We start from the raw sequence: 15,080 nt of genomic DNA, 5'->3' as shown, positions 1-15,080 counted from the left end.
GAATGCCGAGACTGGAAAATGCAATGCTGCTTTAAATTTATCTAGAAATAGATAAACAAACAAACAAAAGGAATGTTAGGAAGGAAGCCGGACTGGAAAGATGGGTGTGCAGTTGGGAATAAAGTCATATCTTGTCTTCTCAGATACCTGGGGATATTCTTCTTTGATACTTTGCTGACAAATCATGTTTTGTAAGTGTTGGTTGTATAGCATGGGATAACCCTGAATAAGCTAGCCAGCTTCCCTTGCTGGTGAATACTTTGACCACCCATTTGAGAGGTTGTTCAGAGAACAATAAAGCAACAGACCTCCACCAGTTTAACTCTAGCCATCACTACTGCACACTATTACTATGGCAATGGTTACTTGCATGGCTTTCAGGAATTTGAACATGTCCTTGTTTGGCTCAATCACTAGCTCTTCTTTTTGATCCATACCAGGGTCTTGTATGCCACATTTACACATCAGAGGGACCCCAGGTCCATCCATCATGCCAACACCATCATTTTCTGAATATACATCCTGTGAGGAATAATGAAGTCAGGTTACGAATGCACAAACCATCAGTCATTTCACTTTCCCCTACACCTCTGTTTCTTTATTCCATAAATATTCCTAAGTGGCGTCTTAGGGAGACAGATTTGAGATTCAGGACTTCTGCCTCCTTACAAGTAAATAAGCTTTCTATCTGCCAAACTTTCTATTTGAGCTTTATGAGTAGCATACAGTGATTAAAATAAATGAACACACAAACAAACCCCAATGAAACAAAAGGCTTGTCTGGATAATACTAACACTGCACAGTAAAAACTCTACTGATGTATTTTATATATTCTTTATATTAAAATCCTTTGTCCCTATTTACTTTGAGCATATCTTCACCCATGTGTGCTTTTTGATTTTATTTAACACTGATCTTTTGGACAGCCCTGGGTGACTAACTTGTATCTTAAAACTACTGATGTCTTTTTTGACACAGGTTTCAAACACACATCTGTTCACATAGGCTTCATTGGAGCATCTTTACATTATGGCAAGTTGGGGATACACATTTCAAATTTGATTTTTTTTTTTGAAATAGAAGAGTTTGTTTTTTTCACCACTGGCTTTACTTAAAGTGACACTTGACTTTGTGGATATTTTTTTGAGAAAAGTTTCTCTCAAATACTCAGGTCTGACTTGGCAATTATTTATCTGCTAGTTTTTCAAGTAAGCATTGTGTTGCATGGAGGAAGTGCCCTGCTCAACTTGAAAGCGAAAGAATAGCATGAGTTCTCTTCTAGGAGACAATGAACATTCCTTGGCATACACTGTGATGGCTTCCATTTCTCCACATGAAATATTGAGAGGATATGTTGCAGGAAGGCCAAGTTTGCACAGAATTTAAGATCTTTATTGCTTTGTGGAGTTTGTTCAAATCGGCCATTTGGGTGTTTTGTCTTACTTGGAGCAGGTAGCTCTGAGAAACTCATGGCGACCAGAATATCTGTACTACATCCCTTCATTGCTTTTGGATCATCAGCACTAATGCTAAGGCAGTCCGAAAGGTAAAGAACAAATGAGTTCTTGTAAAGATAGTTGTAACTCTGAAAACAACTGGAAGAAAATTCAAAGATCTCCCAGGGTCTATAATATGTACTTTTAAAAAAATCACTTTTTAAAGCAAAAACCACCTAATAATCATCTCCAGTGAAAGCTTGAAATACCCTAGACACTAACCATTTTATCTAATGTGACTTAAAAACATGTTTTTACTTTTTTTTTTTTTTTTTTTTTTTTTTTTTTTTTTGGTTTTTCGAGACAGGGTTTCTCTGTATAGCCTTGGCTGTCCTAGAACTCACTCTGTAGACCAGGCTGGCCTCGAACTCAGAAGTCCACCTGCCTCTGCCTCCCAAGTGTTGGGATTAAAGGCATGTGCCATCACCACCCGGCAAAACATGTTTTTAACATCATTGAGAGTTGGGTTTTTATTTGCATTGTTTGAATTAGGATCCAAACAGCCACATATGACATTCATTTGTGTGCGTGTGTATTCTCTTTATTTTCATTCTATTTGTTGAAAGAAATGGGTCATTTGTGCTATAAAATTTCCAGTGTTCTGAGTTTGGCCGATAGCATATACCTGGTGTCACTGAACATGCTGCTCCTGTCTCCTTGTGATCAGGCAGTTTCTCAGCTCTACATCATTAATATCTTGGGCAAGCCAGTTCTTTGATGGTGGGGAACTGTGGTTCTGACTTTAAAGTCTGTGGTAATGACTTTACCGTTCCTGGATTCTAGAAACTTGGTTAGACTCAAGGTTAGCTTTTTGCTTTTGTCAAGCATAGGTCATTGGATTGGAGGTGTGGCTCGGGGGTAGAGTGCTTTCCTAGTGTACACAATGCCTGGGTTTTGTCTCAAGCACTGTGCAAAACAAACACAAACAAAGAAACAATACTAGTGATGGGTGAGGTATATTTCTCAATGTATCTTTGTGATGTCTTAATGCCCTGTTTGAAATAATGCTGAGATTGATCCCTGAGTTCCAGTGTTGTCAAGCAGCTCTATCAACTTTAGAGGCACTGAATAAACATAAAAATACTAACACATATTGTATTAGTCAGGCTTCTCTATAAAACGGAACTTATAGAATGAATATCTATCTGTCTGTCTGTCTGTCTGTCTGTCTGTCTGTCTGTCTGCCTGCCTGCCTGCCTGCCTATCTATCTATCTATCTATCTATCTATCTATCTATCTATCTATCTATCTTCTATCATCATCTTCTAACTATATAGAATTTATTAGAGTGGCTTACAGACTGTGGTCCAGCTAATCCAACAATGGCTGTCTACCAGTAGAAGGTCAGTTGTCCAATCAATGAGACTGGATGTCTCAGCTAGTCTTCAGTATATTCTAGAATCCCAAAGACGTAGACTCAAATATTTACAAAGAAATGGACTTACCAGTGAGAGTGAGAACAACCCGGCAAAGAGAGGAAACTTCCTGTCCTATGCCCTTCATATGGGCTGTCTCCAGAAGGCATAGCCAGATTCAAGTTGGATCTTTCCATCTTAAGAGACCTATATTAAAGGTGGGTCTTCCCACTTAAAATGATGTTATTAAGAAAACAATCCATCATAGATGTACTGAGCACTTGGGTTTTAGCTAATTCCCAATGTAGTCAGGTTGACAACCAAGAATAGCCAGCATACATATTAATGAACATAGTCTAGATTCATTATCTTATTGGGGACTGAAAAGTGAGGGATTACTTTCTTTAATCATCACCAATAAAATCCAAACAAAACAAACCCCCAAGTGTCCCCTGATCACCAATTTTGTTATTCTGAAATTGGGGCTATTAGCTTTTCATCTCTATGGCAATCTTAACAATTCATTAAGAAGGAAAGTTTATTTCAGGTTACAGTTTTATACCTTTCAGATCATGGTCAGTGGCCCCACTGCTTTGGACCTATGGTAGTGCAAGGCATCATAGCAGGAACATGTGAAAGATCAAAACCATTCACTTTCTGAAGGGAAGCAAAAAAATAAGAATGAGGAAGAAGCTAGGGACTCACTATCCCATTTGACGGAATGCCACAAGCAACCCAAGGACCTGGTACAAACTTCCTTCTGAAAGACTGAATTTAGAAATTTGGAAAAAGCATGTTAATGGAGATGCACTAATGTATACTGTATAACCTTTATTTAAAGAAGGCATAGGAAGTCTTTGTAACGAGCCAGGAATGTGGACTGGTCAGTTCCAGGAACTTGTTGGTCACAGAGACCCCCTCTAGCTAGGGCCCAGAATAAGGAACAGGATAGTGGTCAGCCATTAAGAAGATAGCATTGACCAAACCACATTCCTCTTGACAATGTTTTACTTATGACCCTGACTCAACCAGGGGTTGGGTCCCTTTGGAATTTTCCACCTGTTATGTTTCCTTGGTAACCCTCTCACCACCACCCCCCAGTTTGTGGTTTTTCCCTTTAAATACCCCTCATTTCTTGTGTTGGGGACGAACCCCTCTGGCCTGCCAGATCTGGCTTATCCTGAATAAACCTCGTGTGATTGCAACAAGATCGGTCTCTCGTGAGTTATTGGGTGGTCACATCATCCCCAGACTTGAGTGAGGGTCTCCCCCAGTTCTGGGGGTCTTTCACTTCCATCACCTCCCAGTAGCACATCCTGGGTACCAAGCCTGATTCAACACATTAGCCTTGGGGGAAGGCATTCAAGATTCAAACTACAGCAAGCTCTTAGTAGGATGGGTACCCATCTTTCCCCCACACTTACTAATTTGCAGTAGGGTAAGTTGAGTGAAACCGTCCTGCAGTTCCACGCGGGTCTCTTCAGCAGGAGGGTAGACAGGACCTGCAAAATAAACAGGTCGGGAAAACAAAAGAGACACAGACACTAAGTAATGTATCAAAGCATCCATTTACTTGGGGGGCATTTTGAGCTTATATAGGCAAGTAAGAAATGAAACCAACAATTCCAGAAATAAAATATATGCATAACATAAATACAATCTCAGACATGGAGACACTGAGATCTCTCAAGCTCAGTTCTCAGGCAGTTAGATTTGTTTACATTCAGTATGTCCTCAGGCAGTAGGCGTGTCAGCAACCAGGTGTAGCTTCCTCAGGAATCCTCCGAGGTGAAACTGCAGTGTAGTGGGCCATTGTTTAAGCCCAGCAGGTGTCCACCTTCAGTCCGAGGCTGTTGGCTCTGCCTCAGAGCTGAGGTAGGGGGGAGGGAGCCAACAGTAAGTCAATACCCTGCTCATGTTTTTGTTGCCCTTTTCCTCTGAAGTAGTTTCAAAACTTATAGAAAAAGTTACAAGAGTCGTTCAAAGGGCTTTGTTTCTTTCTCTGAACTGTTTGACAATGAATTGCTGACACGATTTCTACAGCACACAAGAACCATATATTGCAGCCATTGACTGACAATCTGTGCATGACAGTCACCATTATTACTGTCCTGCACCATCCCCAGGATACAAATGCACTCCTCTTTCCAATTCACTCCAGGTTTCATGGGCTACCGAATGTGGGCTCTTTAGGCATCTCTTGTCTGAAGAGATGCAATGAGATGCTCAGTGCAAGCCGTGTGTTAAAAGTCAGAGTTGTGTAACAAACTTGTTAGATAGTTTGTTTCAGGTTGTTTTCAGTCTGGGAAAGTGGAAATTTGATTTGCTTTATATTTCAGTTATATGAGATCATTTTAGGGTTTTGAACTCAAAACAAAAGTATAAGATAAGTATAACTTCTAGAATTCAGAGGAGTCTTGCTTCCTCCCAAGTGTCCCCACTTCTGGTTATTTCTTCTGTGTTTAATTTTGCTTTTGAAGGCCCTGGCCTCCATTGTACATATGCGCTCCTTTACAAATAAAAACTAAGCCTCACTGAAAATAGTCTATTTTACTCCGTTTTTAACTTGGTATTATAGCCTGGAGATGGCGTGTGGTTATTTACAAAGAAAATAAAATCACTTGGGCTAATAGTTCCAGAGATTTGAAGTTGAGGGACCACATATAGTGATGAACATCTTGTTGTCAAAACCCCAAGACAATGCAGAACATCAGGTGGTGAGAAGAGGGTGTGTGTGTGTGTGTGTGTGTGTGTGTGCGCGCGCGCGTGCGCACATGCATGTGCACAAGTGTGTATCCTCAGGTCTCCTTCTCTCTGGTGAAGCCTCCAGTGGTAAAGCCATCAAGTGGTATCCTAATGGCCTGTATAATACTCACTATCTCATTTATTTGAGATGGGCTGGCCTTGAACACATGATCCTCTTGTTTTAGCTTCCTGAGTGCTGGGATTCCAAGCCTATACTGTCTTTCCAACAGGCCCCACTCATAAACACCATATTTGTTTCCTCTGTCATATAACTCACAGTGGTGATTAAACTTCATCAAACAGTGCCTTAGGGAGCCACTCAGGCCATGACCATACTGTAGTATCACTCCGGGCAGAATGCTGGAGATGTCCTCAGCCATTTTTGCTTTATAGTTTTCTTGAGGAATACTTTATATGCTATAAAACTCAACTGTGAATGCATAATTTAGTGATTTTAATATATTTCAATCATTGTTCAAGCATCATCTTGGTTTCAGAACGTTTTCACCATTCAAAAACCTCTGGTATGCTCATCTGTTAATGCTAGCCACCTTTTTAAAATTGATTTTTTATTTGGGAACTTCTTTTGGGAAATTCATACACAAGTCCTGTATTTATAAGTTCTACCTCACATTCTCCCCCAAAATACTTCTCATGTCAATTCCAATTCCCTGTCATCTTCATTACTTCTTCTTTTATTATTATTGTTACACACACATATATATACCTACATGAATAAAGGGATCCTACCGAGTCCTTTCAGTGTTGTTTGTATGTATATGTGTGGAAGGCTAACTACTTGGTGTTGGATAACCTATAAGGAGTCTCTTCCCTAGAGAGGATCAGTCCTTCCTCTTTTAGCAGCCATCAATTGTAGCTCTTCTTCTAATATCAGGCAGCCACTGGTCTACATTCTCACTGGGAGTTTGTTTTCTCTGAGTGTTTCATGCTGTCACATGGTATTTTGTACTTTGCTTTTTTCACTTAACATGATGTTTTCTGATCTTCACATAGGCAGCATGAACCAGTACTTTCTGAATTTTAAACTTTCTGAGCTTGTTCTATTATATGTGACATTTGTCAATTGATGAGCATTTTAGTTGCTCCCAGGCAACTGTTTGTGTGTGTGTGTGTGTGTGTGTGTGTGTGTGTGTGTGTATGTGTGTGTGTATATAAATAAATAAATATGTATATGTGTATATACATATATACAAACACATATATACATGTGTGTGTAGTTTTAGAGGTTGATTTTGCTAGTTTGTCTGACTTGGTTTTATAGGAATGTGGACTGTCACATGGTTGTTCTGTAGCTAATTCTACCAGTCCCCTGTTGACAGAAACATCTTTCAGTTTTCCATTTTGCTATTACCAACAGCAATGCAATGGACTGCCTGTGTATTAGTGTACTTTGTGCTAATGTGTTTTTGTTGTTGTTCTGGTTGTTGTTTTGATTGTTAGACATGGATTTGTTGAGTGGAAGAGTGATGACAAATGCAGTTTGACCAGATATTGTAGAATTCTCTTCTATAGCATCTTGCCACTCTGTATCCTATCCAAAGGCTATGAGAGTAATTCTCCACAAACTTCCCATGAGTACATAGTAAGTATATAAGAGATTTAAAAAGTTATTTCAGTGTTTTAGTTTAGTCTATTTTCTTATGTGCCCTCTGTTTGTTCCCCCATCCATCCATGCATTCATCCAACCACCCATCCAACCACCCACCCATCCATCCATCTATCCAACCATCCATCCATCCATCCATCCATCCATCCATCCATCCATCCATCCATCTATCCACCCATCCAACCACCCACCCACCCATCCATCCGTCCATCCACCCATCCAACCATCCATCTATCCATCCATCCACCCACCCACCCACCCACCCACCCATCCATCCATCCATCCATCCACTTAGTAGATAATCTGCTTGGGTGTTCTTGGTGAGAAGCAGTTAGTGTTTTTTGTAAGATGACTGTGCACAGTGTGTGGACTCTGATTTATCTTATAGGACAATCATCATAGACTAACCCTGCTGTACAGGTATACCCTGCTGGGGAAAGTACAGAGGAGCTAATGTTTTTTTTAACAGTCTGGTTACTGGCTCCTCTAGGAAGGTCACCAGGTTCTCTCTGGAAAAGGCCTGATTTGTTCTCTAAATTGCACAGTTTGAACAATTTCTGGAGCCTGATGACTTGTGATCATTAGCATTTTACCAACCAATTGAGGATTGGTTCTAATGCTTTGTCTTAATTCAGCTCCTAAAAGTCACGCTTCCAGACACTGAGGGTCCCTGTCCCCAGCTGGGTTTGGTTGGTAATAAAGAGGATACAAGGCTATTTTCTTCTAGTTTCAACTGTCACAGGTTTTTTTTATTTTTTATTTTTTTATGATGGATTAAATAGATGAAAATGTAAATGTTATGAACAGTGTAAAACCTTAAGTGTCACTGATTTAGAATGGCTTTTCTAGCTGGGGAGGGGGGGTCACAGAAATGTTTAGAGCATGATACTAGGCAAGTGTGGTTTTCTTTGTTTATTTAGTTTTTTGTTTTGGTTTGGTTTTAGTGGCACTTTAATGGAACAATTATTTAAAAGACTGGATTTTATTCTTATTTGGGTGTGTGTGGGGTGAGCAGGGTAGAAAATACATGTGTATTTTGGAGGCCAGTAAAGGGGATGTCAAATGCTCTAGAGCTGGAGTTGTAACACATTGGACACTGGTATGAGGAACCATACTTTGGTCCTCTACAGAACTACTTTATTTCTTGGTAGCATTTGTATGTGGTGTGTGGTGTGTGGTGTGGTGTGGTGTGGTGGTGGTGTGTGTGTGTGTGTGTATTTATCTGTGTGTGTGCACATGGAAGCATAGTTTCCAATGTATCTGCAGAAGTCAGAGGGAATGTTGAGTTGGTTATCTCCTGCCCTCCTGCCTTTACATGGGACCTACGGAGCAAACTCACATAATCAGGTTTGTCAGCAAGTCTTCTTACCTGTGGAACCAGTTGCCTACTCATGAAATGGAGTTTTTAAATCCTAAAATATCTAATGAGTATAGTGTTGGTATTCTGTCTGGACTCCACCCCACAGATACCCGGCAACAGCCAGGTATGCTCCTCCCCATAGTTACCTGACAACAGCCAGGTAGGCCTGGCCCTATAAAAGGGGCTGTTTGGCCCCTCCTCTCTCTCTTACTCTCTTATACTCTTGCCTCTCTCTTGCCTCTTTCCCCCTTCTCTCCCCATTCCCTTCCCCCATCTCTCCACGTGGTCATGGCCAGCCTCCACTTATCTACTTCTTCTTCTCTTGGCATGGGCCTGCCAAGGCACCCCCTTTTCCCACACCCCACCGGAACATATTCTTATAGCTCTTTCTCTTTTTATGATCACAACATTTAGAACTATAGTAAAAGAAGTTCTTTACTATAGTATGAGTAGGAAAATAAGTTGCCACTTTGCCCTTTTTGGTTACAGTGTTGTTGTTGTTCCAATAGTCTTATAATTGTTCAAAGGCAATAACTTATATGTAATATGTTATATACATATATACTATATAATACATGTGATATAATATATAATATATAATATGATATATGAAATAATAATGTATATTAGAGTCTGTCATCAACAATTTTAAATGAATACTTCATGATGATTTCTTAAAGAAAAATCTAAACATCCAAAAAAATTTCCAGGCATGGTTTATTAGTTATGAGGGAATGATAGGATCAAGAAAGCAAACTGAGGGAGCCATGGGGAGTAAGTTTGTAAGCATATTCCTTCATGGTCTGCTTTAGTTACTACCTTAAATCTCTGCCCTGACTTTTTATATACAGTTGTAAGCTGTAAGATGAAACAAATCCTTCCTTCCTGACATTGCTTTTGTTCATGGTGTTTATTACAACAATAGAAAACAAAGTAGGACAGAAAGATAGTTCAGAATAATGTCTTATCTGGGTGGTCATGCTCTTCAAAAATACAAAAGCACAGACCTTCCCTTTCTATTGCCTTGGTCAGTCACAATGTCAACCACTTCAACTTCCCCATACTATTTAAAAGAACAGTGGCAGTGCTTTTTCAACCAATAAAAGTCTGTTGGTTCACAGTTAAGTGGAGACCTGGTCTTTGAATCCCTTTCTCTACAAAGTTCTCCTTGGTCCCACAGCTGTCCCATGTACTTTGTGTGGCCTTGCTTACATGGCCACATCCAACTTCTTTACAGTGACAAATGCAAACTCACTGGAGCAGCCCGTGTTTGGATCTTTTCATACTGTATGGTTGGTGCGTGTGTTCCCACTGCTCAGAATGACTCCTCAGAGTCACCAGGGTTGTTGCAGCTCTGCTGTCCATTGAAGAGCTTCCAAAGTTGTTCTGGCTCCTGAATAGACTGCCTTAGATATGCTATCAGTCAGGCAAAAGACTTTGATGATGTGATGCTGCCCAACAGAAGAGAAACTTCAATGATGCTGTGGGAGTTTGAATAAGATGCCCCCATATTCTTAGGCATTTAAATGTCTGGTTCCCAGTTGGTGGCCCTGCTTGGGTAGCTTTAGGAGGTATGGCCTTGCTGGAGGAAGTATGTCCCTGGAGGTAGGCTTTGAGGTTTCATAGCCATGTGTTATTCTTATTTTCTTTCTCTGCTTCCTGTTTGTGGTTTAAGGGAGACCCCAGCTCCCAGCTTCCAGCTACATCCTCCATGCATGCCTGGTACCATACTTTCCTGGCATGATGGTGATGGAACTCTGACCCTCTGGAACTGTAAGCCCCAAGTCAGTCCTTCCTTCTATAAGTCACCTTGGTCCTGGTATTTTATTGTAGTAATAGGAAATGTAGCTGAGACAGATGCTTCCTTGGCTATACCCATGGGTATAAAGTTTGTTTATCTGTTTGAAATACAGGGTCTCATAGTGGAGACCAGGCTAGTTTTGAACTCACGACAATCCTCCTGTCCCAGCTTTCTGAGTGCTGGGATTGCAGACACGTGCCATTATGCCTGATGGCCTTAGTTCTTTAGTCACTGTGTAGAAATCAGTAGTACTTGACTCATCCACACATAACAAGCTGGGCCAGGATAAGCCTGCCCTGCTGCAAGCACCATCAGTTCATGAATATGGCACAGACTAAGTCAGAAATTGAATCAAAATGCAAGATCTACCCTTTATGCCTCTGCTCAAAAAAAAAAAAAAATGTAAGGGTCGGGATAAAGGGTGTTTGGAGAACCTTGGTATGACAGGCTCTATCTTGCCAATCTTACCTGCAGGGGTGTGATGCTTGAAGGAATTAACATAGAGGGGCTCTCAGGTAGGGATCTTCTGGGTAGCTCTGCCACTGATCCCCATTCACAGTATTCCTTAGGGATTGCAAGCAAAGGCTGCATCTCCATACAGCTCAGTGCTTGGCTCCCAGTTCCTGGAAATTTGCATATGCTAAACCTCCTTTGGGGGAATCAAGGTTTTAAACAAGATTATTTTTAAAAGAAACACAAGGCTCTTACAGGACCCAAAAGCACAAGCTCACAGCTTCTAACTAGGCTAGCTAAACAAGGATGCTCCTCGGAGGGAGCTGCAAGTGTGGACTCTATTTTAGGCATTTAAGAAGAACACGGGTGATCATGATTTCTACTGGGTAGAGAAGCTATTTAAAGGACATTTATTTTTGCTGGAATATTTGCTGAGTATTTTTATAAAGTACTTTAAATCTGAAAAGACTAAATTGCTTCTGTAGGAGCTTTGAGAATGGGGTGGGAAGGAAGAGGGCAGCCATAATATTGTTGCTTTTATTTGGTGGCGACACCTTGGATTCAGTCTATCTAGTACAAAGAGAGAATGAAATGAAGCAGAGGCGGCGGCATAAATATCACAGGAGACAGCTCACTGCCTCTGCAGGCTTTCCCAGAGCTGTCATTTTTCCTGATGGACAGGATAATAGAGAAAAAGTTTCAAGTGGCCATGCTTCTGAGAAATGTGGCTTCATTCAGATCTTGGGATTCTGTTTTTGAGGAAACCTGGGCCATCACCTGGTATGGTCACTTACATTCCTACTTCTGGGAGAGCTGACCTTCATGTTTCAGGAATCATGGAAGGCATGTGTCACAGCTAAGTCTAGAGTCTGTAGTGAAACCGTATTTGTCTCTTTGAAAAAGACACCTATGGTTGGCTCTAGCCCATTCAGTTGTGCAATTTCTGAGGGTGGGACATAGATGTGGGGGCTTAAATTAAATACTCCACATGAGTCTAATGGACAGTCTGTATTAGAACTGCTCCTTTGCAAGTCAAGCTTTGAGATGAGAAAGATTGACTTGAAGTGTTTGCTGTCTGGACCCAGCACAGGATTGGTGCAGGGACTGAGAGTATACATGGCTCACAGGCTTCTATGTGTTGCTGCTGCTGCTGCTGCCGCCGCTGCTACTGCTGGCATTCCACATTGAGGCACCAGATGTAGATCACTTCATACTGGACCAGTTGCAGCGGCAGAAGTCTATCCTTCCACCCTCTGCCCCTGGCCAATAACCTTAAGTGCCTGAGCTTACCCTATCTTTAGGAAATGTAAATCAGGCCATGCCATTGCTGAGGGTCCTTCAACCTCAGCTTTTCTATGATTTGGGGAATGCTGGTCAGGAGTGTATTAGACCTTGCTTATTATAGCTTGTGAGATTGGGATGTAAAATTTCTTGGAATTTTGCCAGTATGATGTCAAAACATAGCCATTACTTAAAATGGCTTAACTTAATAGCAACTTAACAGTTGTGTCTACTAAAAAAAATAGGAGATAAGTCCTCAAAATGCATTTCCTTCCAATTATTCAATACTTTTACCATTGTATATACTCCTGGGGCAATAGGCTTGTTATAGCTGTATGGTGGCAATACCATAGAATGGCTTTGGAATCTCCACAGCTCTCCTGAAATACAGTGAACCAAAATCATCCATGACAGAAGAATCTACATCATGGGGTCAGCAAACACATCGAGACTGGACTTATTGGCCTACCAATTTGTCTGTATTTCAGTAAGTAAGAAATGAGGGAAATATTAATGTAGATTAAACTTAAAATAAAGGCTGGAGTAGAAGCTAGTTTTAGTGTAATCACACACACACACACACACACACACACACACATTTCTTACAATAGTGAGAAATAATCTGACACTAGATTGTAATGACAGCAAACTTATTATGAAATGAGTTAGTAGTTGGATTGCTTCATAGGTTGGTAAAGAAATATAAAAGATAGTCAAAATTAATAAAACCATTCTGTGGGAATTAATTAATTAGATGGAGGTTATCAAAAGGACTTGCATATCTTATTATTATTTATAAATAGTGTACCACTTGCCCTTGATTTTAGGAGAGTTTGAGCTATTATATATGTGGACATATGCATATATACAGATACACATACATGTAACATACACATTTGTTTTACCAAACAGAGAGCTTATGTCATTCACCATCATGCCACCAGATACAAAAATCATTGTAGCGCTAGAAGATTAATCCACTCTAATCTCCCCACCAGAGGTCTCCCCAACGGTGGCTGTGAGAGTTCCACAGGGCCTGCCCAAATGCTCTGGATTCTCAAATGAAAGATACACACATGTAACCTTATTTTTAATATGCCTAAATCAGCTCAATGCCTGGGCCACTACCAAATTTCCATGTTGCTAACTCTTACCCTTCAATTCTCCTGAGTTACTACCTCCGAAATTCTACATTCCATCTTTTCTACCCTAGACCCAATTGAGGGAGAGCTGGGGCCACTCTTCACCTGCTGTCACATGGCTGATACTCTGTCTTCTGCAGATCTCAAGCTTGCATCTTATTTCTCTCCTGACATGGTAGTTCTTCTTTCTTGGTGACCTCATTGCGCATTAATCCCAAAGTCCTGCCTCTGCCTCCCTGCCCAGCCATTGGCCACCCGCAACTTTATTTACCAAACAAAGCCAACTGGGGGCAAGGACCTTTAGGGTCTTACCAACAGACTTGCAGGTTCCTGTGTTATTTTGGGAGCTGAATTAACATAAGTAGCTTAGAACCAATCCATAATAGATCATAATTTTACAAAAGGTGTTCTCAATGTGCTTCCCTTGTAACTATATGTTTGGAATTGGGAACAGAAATCTGCATGTGAGCAAGGATTTCCAAATCTATATTTGCCTTTCTTTTTTTTCTTTCTTTCTCTCCCTCTCTTTCTTTCTTTTTTTCTTGTAATGTCTAAAGTTGATGTTATGGTCTTTGCAATGAGCAGGGTCATAGAGAGTGAGAGTGGCTGAGTCTAAGGACTTTGAGCCCTAAGTCTGGAAAGCCAAAGATCTTTCTAGAGAGAACTACTGTGGGAGTCTGGGCATGAGTCACACTTGTCCCAAAGGCCAGATGACTGAAGTTTATATTTAGTTACTTTTTCCCCCAGGGAAGAAATTTAAGACAGCTCCCTTTCCAACTTCATTGATAATTGGTTGCATAGTGGGCTTCAAGGCTCTCGATGTTACATTATCCATTCCTCTCCCCAGTGGCATCAGCAGCATTCATACATCATTCAACACATACTTTCTGCATAGCAACTCCTAGTGCTAAGCCTTGGGGGGAGTTCTATTCATAATGAGTGAAAGATGTGGCTTGCTTCCCCTCCTGGGGCACCATCTTATAGAGTGTTATTTACATAGGGTAGTGCCAAAGATTCTGAATGGTTCAAGAAACCCATGCTTTATGACAACATTCATGTTATCAACTTCAAAATATTATCTCTGGGTGATTCATTTTAATTCCTGGCCAAATGAGCAGGAAAATGTTTGCAAATATTTCTTTTAGCACAGATATGAAGAACTAAAAGGAATGTAGGAATAGTTGTCAGAGAATATTGCTTATACTCATTGGATTCTATCAAATAAACAAAGAGCAACCTTGTACAAAAATGAATTCAAAATAAATCAAAGATCTTAATTTGTATCCCAATGCACTGAAAATTTCAGAAGGAAAACATAGGGAATGTACTTCAAGATATTAGAGTAGATCAGAGACCTTGGGCTCAAGCTCTGCAGCCAGTCCCACAACACCCAGAGTAAGCTCCACTCTCAGGTGCTCTGACACACCCAGGATCAGAGGTAAGCAGGAACCAACATCTGTCCCAACACTGGGAATAACTGGGACCAACGGGACTAGGCACACAGGAACTCCACAAGCCCAGTGACTCGGGTTCCTTCCGGTCTGTCTGGGCTGGGGTCCAGAGCAGACCTTGGGTGCAAGCTCCACAGACAGTCCCACAATACCCAGAGGAATCTCCACTCCCAGGCACTCTGACACACCCAGGATCAGAGGTGAGCAGGAACCAACATCTGTACCAACACTGGGAGTAATTAGGTCCAGTGGGACCAGGCACACAGGAACTTTGTCAGCCCAGTGACTCGGGTTCCTTCCGGTCTGTCTGGGTTAATGTTCTGAGCAGACATTGGGCACAAGCTCTGCAGCCAGTCCCACAACTCACA

General features: G+C 41.0%; 1 pseudogene; it reads right to left on the bottom strand.

The window, feature by feature from the left end:
- Window positions 1-324: 324 nt before the first annotated feature.
- The window catches only part of LOC116073674, a 37,280-nt pseudogene continuing 22,524 nt past the window's right edge, over window positions 325-15,080 (bottom strand).

Source organism: Mastomys coucha, unplaced genomic scaffold (genome assembly GCF_008632895.1).
Source record: "Mastomys coucha isolate ucsf_1 unplaced genomic scaffold, UCSF_Mcou_1 pScaffold23, whole genome shotgun sequence".
NCBI lineage: Eukaryota > Metazoa > Chordata > Mammalia > Rodentia > Muridae > Mastomys > Mastomys coucha.
The sequence above is the reverse complement of the archived record's forward strand: the minus strand, read 5'-3'. Positions and strand labels throughout refer to the sequence as shown.